The 18811-nt window shown below is 39.8% G+C and overlaps 1 protein-coding gene across 5 annotated transcripts in view; it reads right to left on the reverse strand.

Moving 5' to 3' along the window:
• The window catches only part of ITSN2 (intersectin 2), a 139894-nt gene extending 135686 nt beyond the window's left edge, over nucleotides 1–4208 (reverse strand). For 2 of the 5 annotated variants that reach the window (XM_088026335.1, XM_088026332.1), the window contains exon 1: nucleotides 4103–4208. The gene's annotated coding sequence lies outside the window, so the exon portion shown is untranslated. Of the gene's footprint in view, nucleotides 1–3757; nucleotides 3962–4102 lie in introns of those variants that run through there. The other 3 variants (XM_088026333.1, XM_028099478.2, XM_088026331.1) reach the window with 2 other exon arrangements.
• Between the last annotated feature and the right edge of the window lie 14603 nt (nucleotides 4209–18811).

Raw genomic sequence — 18811 nt, forward strand, 5'->3', positions numbered from 1 at the left:
AAAAGTACAAGTTATTTAAGCAGCTGGATTCAAAAACTTGGAAGTGATAATCCAAAGCAGTAGTTTCTTTTGCAGATATAGACTTCTTTTTTCTTTCTGTAGGCTATATTCCGCACCCACCCACCCCCACCCCTGGCCCATCCAAATTAAGAGGACTAAAAAGACAGATTCTTTAGGGGGAGACGGGATTGTGGATCAGTTCTTCTATTTTCCAGACCTCTTATATGAATTGTTTTGATGATAAGATTAAAAATTAAGAGGCAAAAAAGTGAATTTTTTTTCCAATCACTAGGTAAAAAGACCCCCCTCCCCCACAAAAAAGCATTAAGCTAGTTTGAAATTTCTCACTGACTAGTTGGAATAATGGTAACATTTATTGAATACTCATACTAAGCAGTAGTCACTGTGCTAAGCACTTTAAATCACATAGGACAACACTATGAGATAGATACATTTTATAGATGAGAAACAGAAGCTCAGAGAATTAAAATCAGTTGCTCAAGGTCATACAGCTATTTAGTGTTAGAGTTAGGAGCAGGAGGTTTAACTTGAAAGCCTCTATCTTATCTACTGTGGTTACAATGAAAATAAGAAATTTTTATTAACCACATATACTTTTTCTAGAATGAATATGCATTAGCGAAGAAAATAATCTAGAAGACATAAGACAGTTGCTTAAATGAGACAAGTTAAATGTCTACCGTCTGGTAATAGATCCCTAAATATCTCCCATAACCACTGCTGAATAGCTTCACAAGTAACTAAATCATTCAGCATCCTGATAGAGCTGTGAAATGATTTTTTAAGTGAATCTCTCAAAATAATACTATACATTTGCAAATGAAATATGCTGCCCTCTTAGAGTTGTATAAATACCTTATTTCTTGATGCATTCACTGCCCTATTTTTGCTCAGCTTCCTCCCCTCCTCCCCCACTTCCTCTTTGCCTTAAGATCCTTTAAGACCAGTTCAGTTCCTCCTTCTCAGAGAATACCTACAAATATACAGTCTACCCACCAGGACTCTAACATCAGTGGCTGTCCTCTGTCATCAGTTGCTGTGCTCTGTCGTTACAGAAGGGTACGAAGTAAAAAATGAACTCAAGAAAAAAACAGCATTTCTGATGCACCTTCATCTTTAGATCTATTCATTTACAGAGTTAATTCTAAACATTCTTATTTCTCTACTTCACACTTGGAATCCTGCCTTTAACAATTAGTACACCAAAAAAGTCTGCCTTTTCTTAGTCTTTCTTCAAAAATAGTTACTCCACAAAAATTTTTCCATAAATAAGGTACTGGAAAGATCAGAATCAAAAAAAAAAAAAAAGGAAAGAAAGAGAAGCAAATATACTGATAGAATAAATATACCCCATTTTTAGTAATATAAGTTTTAGTGATATAATTTAGCAATATAATTAGTTTATTTTGAATAATTTCTGGAACTTGTTCATAAAGTGCTTTACAAGTAAATATAGTATAAAAAATGTTAGTTATCGGTGGACTAACATGTATTTTCATTCATTTACTTATACAACAAATATTTACTGAATGCCCAAATAACTTTTTTTTCCCCCCTGAACTAAGAGGAGTGATAAAGGCACAGGTGCTAAAGTTAGAAGGATCTTGGTTTGAAGCCTGGCTCTTGTACTTACTAGCTCAGAGACGGGAGAGTAGTCAATTAACCTCCAGGTTAGCATTTCACTCATCCATTTGACAGAAGAAAAAGTACTACTCTATGGTCTTTGTGAGCTTTAAATGATTATGCAAAACAGCATACGGCCTAGCATGTACTAAGTGCTCAATAAATTATAGCCACAGTAAATATATTTTAATATTGAGGAAAGTAGTTGAAGGAGATGGCCAATAAATGTTTTTTGTCTTACTAGAAAGATGGAAATTTGTGAAACTCTGTATTAAAGATACATTAAAAATAAAAATCTTAAGATTATGGGAAAAAAATCCACTTAAAAAAAAAGATGTGTTAAGTATGTAGGGTGAAATGAAAGATAAGGAAGAAAAAGAGATGGATAAAGAAAATCCTGACAGCTCCTAAGTGTGGGTGATGGGTATTGAGAGGTTCCTTATGCTGTTTTTTTTTTTCAAAAATACAAATTTTTTATAACTATAATCACAATCCCAGAACATGCCGAACACATTTCCCCGTATTCAGGAGAGACTGGGATTTTAGCCTTGAGATCTGTTGAGAACTAACAATAGTAATTTCCTGCTCAATAATTCAGTATAGGTCAAGTTTTTTCAGACCATTCTACCTTTCATTATAAGCGTGAGCAGAGGGAATAAATGCATTAGAGCATTAAAAAACACAAGCTTTTCTGCTGCTTATTAATATTACATTAAAATAGCAGCAATGCACATTTTTCCACGTCTTTGAAAAATATGAAATTGTTTTTAAATTAAGCTTTTAAAAACTTCCACCTTCTACACTTCTGAATTTACGGGATATATGTCAATCATATCTCAATAAAGCTGGGCGGTGGGAGAGAGAAATTACTAGAGAATGTCAGGCACAGCCAAAGAAACCTCAAGGTATGCACATCAGAGCTGCTACTACCTTTAAAATTTGAGGGACATTATTATTAATTTATGTAAAGGTTTTACATGATGTTTCCAGACTGCGTTTAGGTTTTATCACTTACAATATAGCAAACAAGTACAGGGAAAGAGGCAATTAATTTTAAGAGGCTTAAGAAGCTTAACCTACAGTCTGTGCCACCTAAATTAAGCTGACTAAAACAACACAAAATTTCAAGTCACACCTTGCCTATCTCTGGGTAAGCAAGTAAACTCTAGTAAAAACAAACTAGAGCATTTAATAAAGCGATCATTTTGTGTTAACCTTAATTCCTAAAATAAACTGGTTGACTCTATCATATTCTTAATTCATAATTAATTCAAGTCTCAAATGAAGTATACTTGCCATCGGCAATCATTCAACGACAAAGCACATGATTAATCACCCAAATACAGCATCTTTTTACAGGCTGCAAAACCATCTGCAGTTTCAGCCTCTGTTTACCCATTCACTACCACATGCAGGCGTCTTTAAAATAATAATAATAATAATAAGCAATAAACTTTATTCTGGCCTGAGTGATTACATCTCTCCGTGCTTCCTGTATACCCTGTAAGTCAATAACGCTAAAGTCAAACGGTAACACTTCCCCACTTGGGTTTAATGCGAGCGGTGGACGCCAAGCATCCGCCCACTGGCCGCTCGTGACTCGGACTACTTTGACGCACCGGGATGCGGCTCACCTGACACTCCGCACCATCCATTACCAAAGAAAGCCAACTAGGCGGAAAAAAAAGAGGGTCCCCGAGGAAGCGTGCGGGTGCCCCTAAGGGCCCTCTTCTGCCGGCACAGCGAAAACGAGGGGCCACGCCGCCCCCGGCCCTCAGCGGCGTCCGCCACCTGCCAGGAGAGGCCGAGGGCTGGGGTCTGGGGGCCGGGGCTCGGCCGCACGGGAAGGGGCGGCTCGGCCCCGGCCCCGGCCCCTCGGCGTCCCCCCCCCCTCCCCGGCCCCGCCGCGGGGGCTGGAACCGGGGCCGGAGGTTTCCGCCCGGCGCCGCCAAGCCCGCCAGGGGCCTAGCTCCGGCTCCCGAGGGCTCGCCCGCGGCGGCCGGGACGCGCAGCCGCCTCCCAGCCGGGCCCGCCGAGCCTCCCCGCGGCGAGCGCGCCGGCGCCCGCACCTGCCCCGCGCCCTCGCGCAGCCCCCGCCGGCCGCTTCACCCACCTGGCGCCCCCGCCGCGCCTCCCGCACGTCACAGCGCGACCCCGCGCTCCTCGGCACCGGCAGCGCGACCGCGGGCGGACGCCGAGAGATCCTGCTCGGCCGCCGCCGCCGCTCGGCTCGTCCCCAGGCCGCCGACAGCGAACCTGTTGCGCAGCCTGTCACGGTAGCTCGGGCTCCACGGCGCCGCCTCAGCCCCACAACAACATGGCGGCCGCGGCCTCCGCAGGAAGCCGGGGGGCGGGGAGGCAGGCGACGGGCCGGGCAGCTGACGGCCCGCCCGCCCGCGGCCGGCACCGACTCCCCCACCCTCGGGAACCCAAGGGTAGCCCGGGCGCGGCTCCTTACCCCCGGAATCCCGGGGCACCGGACCCCGCGGGCCTAGTGCCAGTGCTCCGCTCTCCCCTCGGGGAGGCCCTGAAGCCCCGGTCCCGGCAGCCCTTTTCTGGAGCAGCGGCGGCCCACCTGGCTCCTCCTCCCCGAGGTGACATGTTGAGGTTGGGTGGTGCGTTTCCTGCCCCTGCAGAGCCCCCAAAGTTTCGGGGAAGGCCTAGCCGTGTCGGACACGTGCCTGTTGCACCCCACATGGGGCTCTCTCCGGAGCCTTCTCTCGCTCTAAGGTTAGTTCGCAGAGGTGAGAGCTGGGCTTCTCCTGGGAAGGGGATCTGAGGCAGGAGAAGGAGGTCATTCTCAGTCTTGTTGATGGGTCTGGTACAGTCCCCAGAAAGACTAACCATACCCAAGGGTCATCCATTCAGTATTCCTCACTCTCCTCTCTACCACATAAAAAAGGCCAACAAGGTAGGGACCTCCCCACCCGCCTCCACTCGGGAGAGCAACTACCCCACAAACTCTCACGAGCAATAAGACGTTGATCTCTCCCCAAGTTCCACCACGTGGTCTGCAGAAGCTAAACCTTCTTCCCCACCCTACAGCCACCGGACAAGATCAGAGTATCTCTTTTTCCTCCACACTTCCTGCCCCGGGTCTCCGCACGAAACGCCGGACTGCAACTCAAGTGACCACCTTATACCCCTTGCCCTTGACACAGCACTCGTTCTAGAGAAAGGATTTCTGTTAGTTGGGTTTGGAGGCAGAATCATGGTTCCTTCTAAGTATAACAGAATGGGGTTACAAGACCCAATATTTCTGTTGGCCTTTAGAGGCAGAGTAGGGGCTAGTCCCTTGTACAAAACTCAGAGCCCCCTGACTTATGTTGGTAAAGGAGAAATCTGTGCAGATCAAATGATCCCATGGCTTCCTTACTTACTTAGGGCAGGAGAGGTTAGCAAGGCTGGCTCTAGAGGGATGGGCCCAAACCTTAGGCCCATCTGAACTGGCCAACCAACCCATGTGAGGAACTTAGCAAATATCGGTGATGATAAACAGGCTTTTCCCGCTCTCACACTCAAGTGTTTTTCTTAACTCTTCGATGAGGACCTGACCAAGACCTGACAGACAGGTTCTGTGCTTCCGTGACACAGTGAGGCTGGACTCCTTTGTGTTAGGCTAGAAAGCCCCTTATCTACTGGGGTTAATCTAACCCTTATCTCCTGGGGACCAGTCAATCGGCAAACAAACCACCCAAGCCAAGAACAGCACTCTTGACCGCATGGTCTCATTCCCAGGCAGACATCACCAATTAATGGTGGTACTTCCTTTAAAAGCCCATATTCAAGCCCCTTTCTAAGCCTCTGAATCCTTCTCAGCATAATGCTGCAGAGACTTGGGCTAGGGCAAAACCTGTTTTTTTTATTCCTGATAGGCAGATAGCTAGTCTCCATTTCCCTCTCACCATTTGGTTAATGTCGTTTGTGTTTCTGGGTTCTGGACCTGGTAAAATTCACCCTGAGTCCCCTTTCTGAAGGAGGTGCCAAATCCAAGGCAGAACAAAAATTAGGTTTGTTAAAAGGAATATTTATAAACAAAAAAAGGGAAAAAAAAAACACATTTTAAACATCTCCCTAAAATAAACCAAAAATTTAGCAACCTCTCATGGAAATTGGCATCCTGTATACAACTGGGAGCCTGTAGTATCCTAGCTGCTAAAACATTATATCTCAGGGTTCCAGAAGGAACTCTGAGGCCAGTTTGTCTGCCCTATCCTACTCACTCAGCATTTATGATTTACATAGATGATACAGACACCATCCTACTTCTCTGATGTCTTCTTCTAGTCACAGAGCATACCTTGGAACTGTATCTGTAATTTCTCTCCTTGGTATTTCCCAAATCCCACTATCTCTTATTTACCTCCAACACCGACTGGTGATCAGATATGTGAAGGAACTAAGTCCTACGTAAGACATAGAGACATTCCTGTCAAATCTAAAGAAGATTAGGAGTTATTGTAGGGTCAGAAGGCATACAGGTCAGGGAAGGGACTAGGTAGATTACCTAGATTTTTCTTCCCCAGGTTCTTCCACAATTTAGGATAGATTCTCAGGCCTATTCCTAGTAACCTAGCTTTTCCCAGGGGAGCATTTAATCTCAGTCTGTTTTTCTTACCTGCCCTGATTCTCCCCACCCCAGCCATATATATGTTATGTTATATCAATTTCTCTTTCTGTTAGATTTCAAGGATTCCATCCTTAACCCCATTCCTACCCGGTCTACCCTCAAAACAAACCCACAGTTGTGGGAAGAGGCTAGAAAAGAGAAAAGAAGCAATTCCAGACTCTAAGCATCCCATCAGGTAAATATATTATCTATCCTATAGAAAAGGAAGGCTGTGAGAAACTGGAGCTCATATGCAATGCCTCTACTAGTAATAAATTTCCAAGACAATGTGATAAACAAATAATTTAGAACTTCTTTTATTGTTTCTTTTTTCTTTTAAGATTTTATTTATTTATTTGAGAGAGAGCACGAGAGGGAAGAGGGTGAGAGGGAGAAGCAGACTCCCTGCTGAGCAGGGAGCCCGATGTGGGACTCGATCCCAGGACTCCAGGATCATGACCTGAGCCAAAGGCAGTCGCTTAACCAACTGAGCCACCCAGGCGCCCAGAACTTCTTTTATTGTTTCTTGTTGTGCAGGTCTGTTGGCTACAAGTCCTCTTAGTTTTATCTGAACATGTTATTTTATTTTCGTACTTGAATTACATATCCCCTGAATATAGAATTCTGGATTGACGGAGTTTTTTTCTTTTGGCATTTTAGAGATGTTTTCCCATTGTCTTCTGGCCTTCATGGTTTCCACTGAAAAAGTCAGCTGTTGACCAGATCATTTTCTCCTCTATGTAATATGTCATTTTCTCTTGCTGCTTTCAAGATTTGCTTTTTATCCTTGGCTTTCAATAATTTGACTGATGTGCACCAGTATGTCTTTTTTGGTGTTTATTCTGTGTGGTGTTTATTTACAATCTTGTATCTGCAAATTTCTGTCTTTCATCAAATCAAGAAAAGTCTTAGATATTATTTCTTCAAATACATTTTTCTGCCCCATTCTCTCTCTTATCTCCTTCTGGCATTCCAGTTACACGTATATTTGATTGTTTGATATCATCTGGTGTTCATATAGATATAGCAGTGTTGAACCACCATTGAACACCAGAAAAACCTGGCTCTACCCTTCCGATCCTCAGGGCATCTGAAGATAGGAATAGTGAGCAGTGGGAATCTAAAGCTGTTCTCCTTTTACCTTCTATATTTGGTGGGAGTTAATATGCCTCTATTGTTAGCAACTGTGCTTTTTAGCCAGGGAGTCTCTTTATTCTGTAGGGAAAACAAAACAAAACAAAACCCTCACAATATCTCTATACCACTCCTAAACACACACACACACACACACACACACACACACACACTGTCAGAATTACTCTCTTCCTTCTGAGAAATAGATGGAAAGTGAGGTTCGTCCTTTTTTAGTTTCTTTTCTTCTTTCAAAACTCACACAAAAGAACAGATGTGCTGACAGTCATTCTTTGTGCAGAAAGAACTAAAGTTAAAGTCAATCTGGGAAACCAAGCTGAGACTACCCTAGTATTTGACCATAAGAGCAAGTGAAGAGCAGGTCAGGGATAGGGGAAATCAGGGTCCGGGAAAAGGCCTAGGGCTTCATCTGGTGTGTATTTGCTGATTCATTAATTTGATATTTGTTTTCATTCAGCAAATAGTTATTACCTTATTACATTTTAGCTACTGGAAACGAGGAGTTAGCGAGGAATTAGCACTAGTGGAAGCAGCTGAGGCCCAGTTCAGAGACGTGGTTAATGGGCCTAATTAGTTCCTTCACCCTGTCACTGGCTTCGTAACCTCCTGCATCCTATTCTGGAGCCCTGGCACAGAGAAGGAATGAAAAAGTAGCAATTTAAGGGGAAAGAGGAGGGAAGGATAATTCCCGAGCACACCGGAAGGAGTATTCTCATTATTGGACCACTCGTGTCATGCAAAATTCGAAGCTCTGGCTTAAGGCCTGATGGTACCGGAAGAGGTAGTACCAGGCATATTAGAGGGGAAGTTAGCCCAGACTTGGCTCTGGGCCAGCACGGCAGGGTGGAGCCAAGGGCCAGACTGGGGCAAGGCCCTGCAGCTCTGGACAGGATGTGCCCATTCATGACTGAAGCACCAGGGACTTCCAGTCTGGCAGGTGTAGCTCAGCGAAAGGGAATCCAGCCTGTATTCAGGAGTCATACGTCCTTCCTGTCTGGTGTATTTGCCCAGCTGTCTCTTCAGTTCGTTGCTGCCATCTCCAGCACAAACTTGGAGTGATTCCAGTTCTCTTTTTGTGATAACCTAACTAATATTTATGTGGCATTTTGCACTTGACAGAGTAATTTTGTTATTCCATTTATAATCCTCACAACAATCCTGGGAAGCAGGGTAAAGATCTGTTTGTGATCATCTAACCTTGGTCGCTATGAAAGGAAAGAGGTAAAATCAGGCCTCAGTCTTGTGTGGGTAGTTTTCCCAGGCGGGGTTATTGCGGTTTTCTTTCCCCCCTTTCAATAGAGAAACACAGGCTATGCTATTCTGGGTTCAGATAGCAACAATGTTTTAGTTTAAAATACACAATGGATCAGATAATTTTGTACTGCTTGGCCCTGTCTAGCTGGACAAACATTTTTATTTCTAGAATTACCATTTTCTTCTTCCAAGGAAGATAGTATCCTAAGCCAATGAAATATAAGAAAGATAACTGGCCCCCACCCCCCGTCCTAGGAGAGAGAGATGGTTTTGCAGTGTTTGCTGTGGTGCCAAAGCACCGCAGGGGGGAAGACCCCGGGCAAATGGGAGGCCACGTTTTGCTTGTTTAAATGATACGCTTAAAACTTGCCCTGTCTTGACTTCCCACAAGAACAAGATGAACATCTAAAGATTAGAGCAATGGAATCACTGCCCAAAATGGGGTCAGCAACCTCAGCTTGGTCGCCATCCTCATCCACCCTACGGAAGAATGACCAGACCAGAATTCTCTGCTTTGGGACTCAGATGGAAATTAGGATTGGGTGCTGGGTGCTATTTGCCATTTCTCTCTCTTTCTTTCTTTCTTTTTTTCTTCCTTCCTTCCTTCCTTCCTTCCTTCCTTCCTTCCTTCCTTCCTTCCTTTCTTTCTTTCTTTCTTTCTTTCTTTTTCTTTCTTTTTCTTTCTTTTTCTTTCTTTCTTTCTTTCTTTCTTTCTTTCTTTCTTTCTTTCTTTCTTTTCCTTTTGTGTTAACATGTATCCAATAAATGGGCCTTTTTCTTTTTTCAAGTACCTGTATTTTAAAAGTGTTTAATTCATGGATGCCTGGGTGGTTCAGTCAGCTGGGCATCTGCCTTCAGCTCAGGTCATGATCCCAGGATCCTGGGATCTAGTCCTGCATCTGGCTCCTTGCTCAGTGGGGGCCTGCTTCTCCCTCTACCTGCCATTCCCCTTGCTTCTCTCTCTCTCTGGCAAATACACAAATAAAGTCTTTTTAAAAAAGTGTTTAATTCAGTAGAACCACATAGGAGGGCAAGAAAGAACAAAATAGGCTTGCTTGCAAATTAATTGAACCTTAGAAGCCATTCTTCAACAGGTGGATGTTTTTGCCTTTTTAAATAAATGAATAAGTTTGAATGTCCAAAAAAAGTACAGCATTTGAACAAAGCCACTCAGCCATAAAAGCTGAGTATTTTTATTTTTATTTTTATTATTTTTTTATAAAGATTTTTATTTATTCATGAGAGACAGAGAGAGAGAGAGAGGGGCAGAGGGAAAAGCAGGCTCCCTGGAGCAGGGAGCCCGATGTGTGGCTTGATCCCAGGACTCTGGGATCATGACCCGAGCCGAAGGCAAATGCCTAACCATCTGAGCCACCCAGGCGCTCAAAGCTGAGAATTTTTAACAATCACCACCACCATTGTTTGCTGAGTGTGCCAGGCACATATACATATACATATACATATATATATACATATAGTCTCTAATGAAAGATAACAGTGCATGGTAGGTATTATAAACCTCACTTCACAGGTGAAGAAACTATAGTTGAGAGAAATTAGACCATTTCTCCATAATCATATTTAGGAAGTGGAAGAGCTAGAATTTGAATCCTTATTTTCGTGACCTTCAAGATCATTCTCTTTCTACTCTACAATACTTCTTCTCACTATGTTACAGCATCAGTAATTTCTCTATCTGTGTATTAAATATACATGAGTAAGAACTTCCAAAATAATTTATCTTGGAAGAACAGTTCCCCAAAATATGAAGATGCAAATAAATAGTAGGTCAAGTTCTGCTCTGCAGTCAGACACACCGTGTGATGCTCCCAGAGCTATGATTTCTCCCCCTGCAGTCCAGACTTCATGTCAAGTGCATTCCTGTTCTCTGTGTTGGTGGTGGATTTCCAGGATGTGACTTACATGGTCTTATTCTTTGTTTTCCTTTGAGTCTCTCATGTAAAACATAACTCTTTAGAGTAAAGAGAATCCACCTGATCATTTGAAGAGGAATAGCTGCAGTGACCTTAAAGATGTATGCTCAGAGGATGCCTGGGCGGCTCAGCCTCAGCTCAGGTCATGATCCCGGAGTCTCAGAATCCCGGAGTCTCAGAATCGAGTCCCGCATCGGGCTCCCGGCTTGGCGAAGAGTCTGCTTCTCCCTCTGACCCCTTCCCCTCTCATGCGGGTGCTCTCTCTCTCTCTCTCAAATAAATAAATAAAATCTTAAAAAAAAAAAAGATGTATGCTCAGTCTGGCCAGAGTGAGCCATATCGACTAATTAAATGAACATCTTGCCGTTCGTGACCACCCACATTGACCCCAGGTAATTCAGTAAGGTCGGATTACTTGAAATACTTAGAAAAGCTTCCTTACATTCCAAAGAGGCAATTGAAGGAAAATAAAAGCTTAATGTCTGTGTCTGATTTTCAATCTGTGAAATGATTTTATCTGACTACAGAACATTTTTTTTCTTCTTTATTGAGGTATAACTTGCAGATGGTAAAGTACACACATCATAAATTTGCCGGCTCCTAGATTTTATGTAAGTGAAATACAATATGTATCTATCTGTGTCTGGCTTCTTTTGCCCAATGTTGTAGATGGTCCATTTTGAAGCAACAGGTTTTTTTACCCCTCTTTGAAATTCTTCCTACAATTTACTCATTTGTAAGATGAGAAATTTAAAAAGATTTCAGAGTAGGTCATCTTTAAGAGGTTGCCTATTATCTTATTTTCATCAAGAAGTAATTAATGAAAATTTTTGTGTAAATGTTATGCATCCATTTATCTGTCCATCTCATTTTTTTCTAAAAAATAATTTCAAGTTCTTTTTGTTACAACACTAAGAATTTTCAATTCTGTGGTCTGGAAAATGGCAGCATCGTTTTGGTATATAAGAAAGTTGTTGACCAACCTCCCCATATCCAGCAATGTTTTTATTTTCTAAAATTCACTTTTTTCTTCAGGGAAAAAAGGGGCTGTTTTATTCCTTTTTATTTTCCAAACATTTCAATAATTCTAAATAAGTTCAGAATTACACGTAAGATTCTAAATAATGCAGCTGCATCATAATGAAAAATCAAACCTCTTTCATTTTCCTCCTAGGATTTGTGCATTTAGATATATACTCATTATTTGACTATATTCATCATGTAATATAATTTTCAGCTTTTCCTCACTTAATATAAAGTCATAAATACTTTTCCATAATAGCATGCTTTCTATATTTTCCATATTTATCTTTAAAACCCGCATACTATCTATTAAATGAAGTACCATAATTAATGATTCTCCTGTTATTGACTGATTTTAATTTTTTGTTATTATAAATTACATTTCCTTTCTAAACACCTAAACATATATAAAAAACATTTCACAATGTTTCCATAGATACCATTTTTTTTCTTTTGGCATTCGTCCTTATAATTACTTCTCAGAACTGTAATTACTGCATAAAAATAATTATTGATAGTTTCTATAAAAATATATTAATTTACTGTGTCATAGCAGCATAGGAGTATACCAATTCTACTACACCCTCCTCAAAATATTACATCTACATTTAAAAATTTTAATTACTAGGCAAAATAATTTTTCAATTTAAATTGTTTTTCTTAGATCGTTACAAGATAAGATGATCAACACTTTAGTACTTTTGTTAATAAAAGCAATAAAATTACTTTTTAGTAATAAAATTAATTTTTCTTCTGCAAATTCTTCACATTCTGTGTTCGTTTACATATTATGGTATTCCGATTTTACCAATTCTTTTTAAAAACTGAGATATAGAGGGTATATAATATTAGTTTCAGTTATACAATATAATTATTTGACATTTGTATGTATTACCAAATGATCACCACAATAAGTCTAGTTAACATCTGTCACCATTCATAATCACAAATTCTTTTTCTTGTGATAAGAACGAACATTTCTCTCTTAACAACTTTCAAATATGTAATAGAGTATTATTAACCACAGTCATCATGCTGTCCATTACAGTCCTATGACGTATTTATCTTATAACTGGTAGTTTGTACCCCCTTCACCCATTTCACCCATTCCTCCCCCACCCAACACTTCTGGCAACCATAAATAATCTGTTCTCTGTATCTATGAACTTGTTTTTTGTTTTTTAGATTCCATATATGACTGAGGTCATATGGTATTTATTTTTCTCTGTCTGATTTATTTCACTTAGCATAATGACCTCAAGGTCCACCCATGTTGTCACAAGTGGCAAGATTTCATTCTTTCTATAGCTAAATAATATTCCATTGTATGTATATCACATTTTTTTTTATCCATTCATCCATTGATGGACGCTTTGGTTGTTTCTTTGTCTTGGCAATCATAAATTATGCTGCAATGAACATGGGGGATGATATATCTTTTTGAGTTAATATTTTCATTTTTTATGGATAAATATCCAGAAGTAGAATTGCTGGATCATATGGCAGTTCTCTTTTTAATTTTTTGAGGAAACTCCATTCTGTTTTCCACAGTGGCTACACTGGTTTGCATTCCACTGACAATGTGGGAAGATTCCCTTTTCTCTACATCCTCACCAGTACTGGTCATTTCTTGTCTTTTCTAATAATTCCCATTCTAACAGATGGAGGTAATATCTCATTTGTTTGCATTTCCCTGATGATCTTTTCATATACCTGTTGGCTGGCTGTATGTCTTCTTTGGAAAAATGTCCATTCAGATCCTCTGCTCATGTTTTAATTGGACTTTTTTGGCATTGAGTTAAATGAATTCTTCATATATTTTGGATATTAACTCCTAATTAGACACATAATTTGTGAATTTTCCTCATTCAGTAGGTTGGGTTTTCAGCTTGTTGGTTTCCTTTGCTGTGTAGAAGCTTTTTATTTTGAAGCTTGTTTATTTTTGCTTTTGTTCCCTTTGCTTTCGGTGTCAAATCCAAAAAATCATCACCAAGAGCAATGTCAAGCTTATTGCCTATGTTTTCTTCTTGGAGTTTAGGCCTTACATTCGAGTCTTTAATCCATTTTAATTTTTTTTTATTTAAAGATTTTATTTATTTATGTGTGTGAGAGAGAGAGAGAGTACACAAGCAAGGAGAGGGGCAGAGGGAGAGGGAGAAGCAGACTACCCACTGAGCAGGGAGCCTGATGCGGGGCTTGATCCCAGGACTCTGGGATCATGACCTGAGCCAGAGGCAGATGCTTAACCAACTGAGCCACCCAGGTGCCCCCATTTTAAGTTAATTTTTTGTTTATGGTGTAAAAGAGTGGTCCAGTTTTACTCTTTTGCATGTGGCTGTCCAGTTTTCCCAGCACCATTGATTGAAGAGATTGTCCTTTCCCCATTATATATTCTTTGTCATTAAATTAATTGACCATATATGTGTGGGTATATTCCATTGATCTATGCCTATTTTTATGCCAGTACCATATTGTTTTGATTACTATAGCTTTGTAGTATAGTTTGAAATCAGGCAGTGTGATGCCTGCAGTTTTGTTCTTTCTCAAGATTGGTTTGGCTATTTGGGATTTTTATGTTTTGGGGTTCCATACAAATTTGAGGATTATTTGTTTTATTTCTGTGGAAAATGCCATGGGAATTTTGATAAGGATTGCATTGAAATTGTAGATAGGTTTGGGTAGTATGGACATTTTAATAATATTAATTTTTTCAATCCATGAGGATAGAATATCTTTCCATTTATTTGTGTCTTCTTCAATTTCTTCCTTCAGTGTCATACTTTTCAGTGTACAGGTTTTTCACCTCCTTGGTAGAGTTTATTCCTAGGTATTTTATTCATTTTTGATGCAATTGTAAATGGGATCTTTTTCTTAATTTCTCTTTCTGATAGCTCATTATTAGTATATATAAGCACAGCAGATTTTTGTATATTGATTTTGTATCCTGAAACCTTACCGAATTCATTTATTCTAAAAGGTTTTTTTTTTTTTAGTGGAATCTGTGATTTCGTATATATAATATCATGTCATCTGCAAATAGTAGCAGTTTTATTTTTTTATTTTTTTAAGTTTATTTATTTTTTTTAGTAATCTCTATACCCAATGTGGGGCTTGAACTCATGACCCCGAGATCAAGAGTTGCATGCTCCTCCAGCTAAGCCAGCCAGTTGCCCCAATAGTGACAGGTTTACTTCTTCCTTTCCAGTTTGGTTGCCTTTCATTTCTAATTGCTCTGGCCAGGACTTCCAATATTATGTTGAATAAAAGTGGTGAGAATAAGCATCCTTGTCTTGTTCCTGAGACAATGTTGCTGTGGCTTTGTCATATGTAGCCTTTATTATGTTGAGGTACATTCCCTCTATGCCCACCTTGTTGAGAGTTTTTATCATACATGGATGTTGAATTTTGTCAAATGCTTTTTCTGCATCTATTGAGATGATCATATGATTTTTATCTTTCATTTTGTTAATGTGGCGTATCATATTGATTGATTTGTGGATGATGAGCCATCCTTGCATCCCTGGAGTAAATCCCAATTGATCATGGTATGTGATCCTTTTAATGTATTATTGAATTTGGTCTGCTAGTATTTTGTTCAGGATTTTTGTATCTATGTTCAATATATTGGCCTGTAATTATCTTTTCCTGTAGTGTCCTTGTGATGTTTTGGTATTAAGGTAATGCCGGCCTTGTAAAATGAATTTGGAAGTGTTCCCTCCTCTCATATTTTTTGGAAGAGTTTGAGAAGGATTGGCATTAATTCTTCTTTAAATGTATGGTAGAAGTCACCAGTGAAGCCATCTGATCCTGGACTCCAGTTTGTTGGGAGTTTTTTGTCTACTGATCCAATCTCCTTCCTAATAATCGGTCTGTTCAGATTTTCTATTCCTTCATAATTCAGTCTTGGTAGGTTGTAACTTTCTAGGATTTATCCATTTCTTCTACGTTGCCAAATTTGTTGGCATATTATTGTTGACAGTAGTCTCATGATCCTTTGTATTTCTGTGCTATCAGTTGTAATGTCTCTTCTTTCATTTATGATTTTATTTATTTCATTTCTGAATTTATTTATTTGAGCCTTCTTTTCTTGGTGAGTCTAGCTAAAGATTTTTCCATTTTGTTTATCTTTTCAAAGAACCAGCTCTTAGTTTCATTTACCTTTTCTATTGCTTTTTTAGTCTCTATTTCATTTATTTCTGCTCTGTTCTTTGTTATTTCCCACCTTCTACTAACTTCAGGCTTTATGTATTCTTCTTTTTCTAGTTCTTTGAGCTGTAAATGTCATAGGTCTAGCCACATAAAAGAGGTTGAATCCTTCAGTTCCAATTCCAAATTTCTTGGGATGAGACTCTGAGCCGTCCAAGTTGGGGCAGGTGCCCACTTCTGGTCCAATCAACTGCAGTCAGGGTGGTGGAATCAAGCTGAATAAACACATATGACTCAATCTAGTCTTGTGATTTTGGAATTTTAATGTCTGGAGGACAAGGGGAAAGGAGGAACAATATGAATTGGACAGATACCACAAAAGATTTCTCCTGTAATATTTTTGTCAGGCAGACATATTGGTACTGATGGTGATTTTTTAAAGGAAAGAAAAAATAAATATTAAAATGTCTTTGCAGTATGCTAAGAGTCTTTGAGACTTTTATTATGATGGCATGATATATTTTAGTCATTTGGATGCTTAAGGATAATCTGGGTGATATCAGAGTTTTATGTTGCTGTTTGATTTTATCATTTGGGACAAGAGAGTTCCTGAAATTGTATTACAACTACCATTCTCTTCTTAAGTTCAGTGTTCCTTCCCAAAACAGTGGCAGTGGCATTGTTAGAAGTTAAACATAAAATTCTACCCTCTGACCAAAAAATTTTAGTTAGGATTATGGTAACTTCTTAGAGATTTACAAAAAGGTCCCTGAACTTTGTGTCCTTCGAGTTTAGCCTTGCTTTTAATTTGATGTAGTGCATGATATGAATTGACTTGTTTTGTAATTTATATGTCAAGCCTCAGTGCAGGGAGCAGGTTTTGACACGTACTAGAAGCTTACACTTCACTCTCAATACTTAGGAAATAATAATTAATGGTTAGGTATTGGGTGTTTGGCACAAAACTCTAACTCTAAGTATAATTAACTTTAAGAGCTTTTCGGTGTGTGATGAAAGTGAGATGTGAAAAACTTTTCATGGCTTCTTAGAAGGAATCAGGAATGTATCCTGTGGCTGAGACATGTTGAAATTTGCAATACATAAATGTAGTAGCCTGATGAATGTGAAAATCAGGTGGTTCTCATGTTAAAGAGTTGTAAAAACATTTATACTAGAATTAATGTCAGCAAGATTGGATTAAGAGTTTACAGGTCCTAAAATTAAAGCACACAGGTGTGAAAGTAAAACATAACAAAAGGGACGCCTGGGTGGCTCAGTTGGTTAAGCGTCTGCCTTCGGCTCAGGTCATGATCCCAGGATTGAGTTCCTCATCGGCTCCTTGCTCAGCGGGGAACCTGCTTTTCCCTCTTCCTGCCGCTCTCCCTGCTTGTGCTCTCTCTCTTTCTCTCTGACAAATAAATAACTAAAATAAAATAAAATAAAAAGTTTAAAAAACTAAATAAAACAAAACACCAAAATACACTAAACCTTAAAATCAGCAAGTCCACTAAGTTCTATGATTTGTTTGTCTTGTAATTTTGCATGGCAATTATTTCATTGCCTTTTTTTTAAAGATTGTATTTATTTATTTGACAGAGAGAGAGAGAGGGAGGGAGAGAGCAAGCACAAGCAGGGGGCTGGTGGCAGAGGGAGAGGGAGAAGGCTCCCCACCAAGTAGGGAACCCAATGCAGGGCTTGATCCCAGGACCCTGGGATCATGACCTGAGCCGAAGGCAGGCATCCAACTGACTGAGCCACCCAGGCGCCCCTTCATTGCCTTTTTTTTTTTTTGAACTCTCAAATATTGAAGTATTTCTAAATAATTGTGTGTGTGCGTGCATGTGTGAATGTCACGTGTTATGTTAATTAATTGAATTTAAGTTAAAAAGTAAATTTAAAGAAAAATAAACTTAACATGATTTAAAGCAAGTGCCTCCAAACAAAACAAAACAAAACAAAACAAAAACCTAAACTAAAAGTTCATAGCCATGTTGAAATTAAAACTTTCGAGTTAGCCTGAAGATGTTTCTTACTGATCCTTGTAGCAGATTATGACAGAGGAATAGGAAAAGAGAAAGGAGGAAACATTATTGTATTCTTAGTATATTAAATTATTAAATAATTTTAAAAAAGAAAAGAAATTGAATACAACATTGCAAAAGGAAAAAATAGTTAAAAATTACTTGAAGGAAATGGAATGGCTCCAGATCTGAGCGAATTGTGATTGTAGATGTTAAGGGTGCAATCTGAAGGAAATGGAGGTTTGTTAGTCTGGGGAGATTTTTATAAAAGGAGAATCTCAGATAAATTTTGGCCGTGTCCATCCAACTCCAGTGTCCTGGGAAGAGGAAATCTCAGACTTGTACTATTAGTTCTATTGGCAAGGCCATGGTTATTGAGAAGTGTACTTCCTGCCTAGTTTAGTCAGGTCCATTAAATTTTCAAGTTACTACCTGCCCTTAGTATGATTCCAGGCTTAGCAAGCAACATTCTAATCACAATTTGGTTCCCTGTGTCACCCCATAGGGAAGAAATGTTCTGGTTACACTGGGAGTGCTCTTCTGGCCTATGTGACTGTGATAATTCTCAGCACAAATTAATACATCGTCCTAGTTTACCCATCAGTGAATTTGAATCATGAGATTCATCACGAGAAATGATCACAAATGGGCTGACAAATGGGGTTTCAAAGCCAGCAAGACCAAGAGCCAAGGAACTTCAGCAAAGAATGTGGCCTTTAGACTCTTGGAGGGCCGAGAGTGTGTCTCTAGCTCCAACTTGAAGCACAGGGCCCGGGACCCAGTAGAAACTCAGTGCTCATTTATCTTGACTAGACGTTCCTTAATAGTAAAGCCCATTTTATAACTGTAATCTCATTTTATAGTTACTTAAAAGCATATGTTCACCAATGAGAGATTTAAACCATACTTTTAAAAAGTTACCTAGGTAATATACATTTAAAAAACAAACCATAAATATAAAAAGTAGCTACCCACATTGCAATTATTTAGAGAAAACCATTGTTAACTTTTTGGTATATATCCCTTGA

This window comes from Eumetopias jubatus, unplaced genomic scaffold, assembly GCF_037043125.1.
Source record: "Eumetopias jubatus isolate StellerSeaLion01/CBP00866 unplaced genomic scaffold, mEumJub1_p1.0 scaffold_9, whole genome shotgun sequence".
NCBI lineage: Eukaryota > Metazoa > Chordata > Mammalia > Carnivora > Otariidae > Eumetopias > Eumetopias jubatus.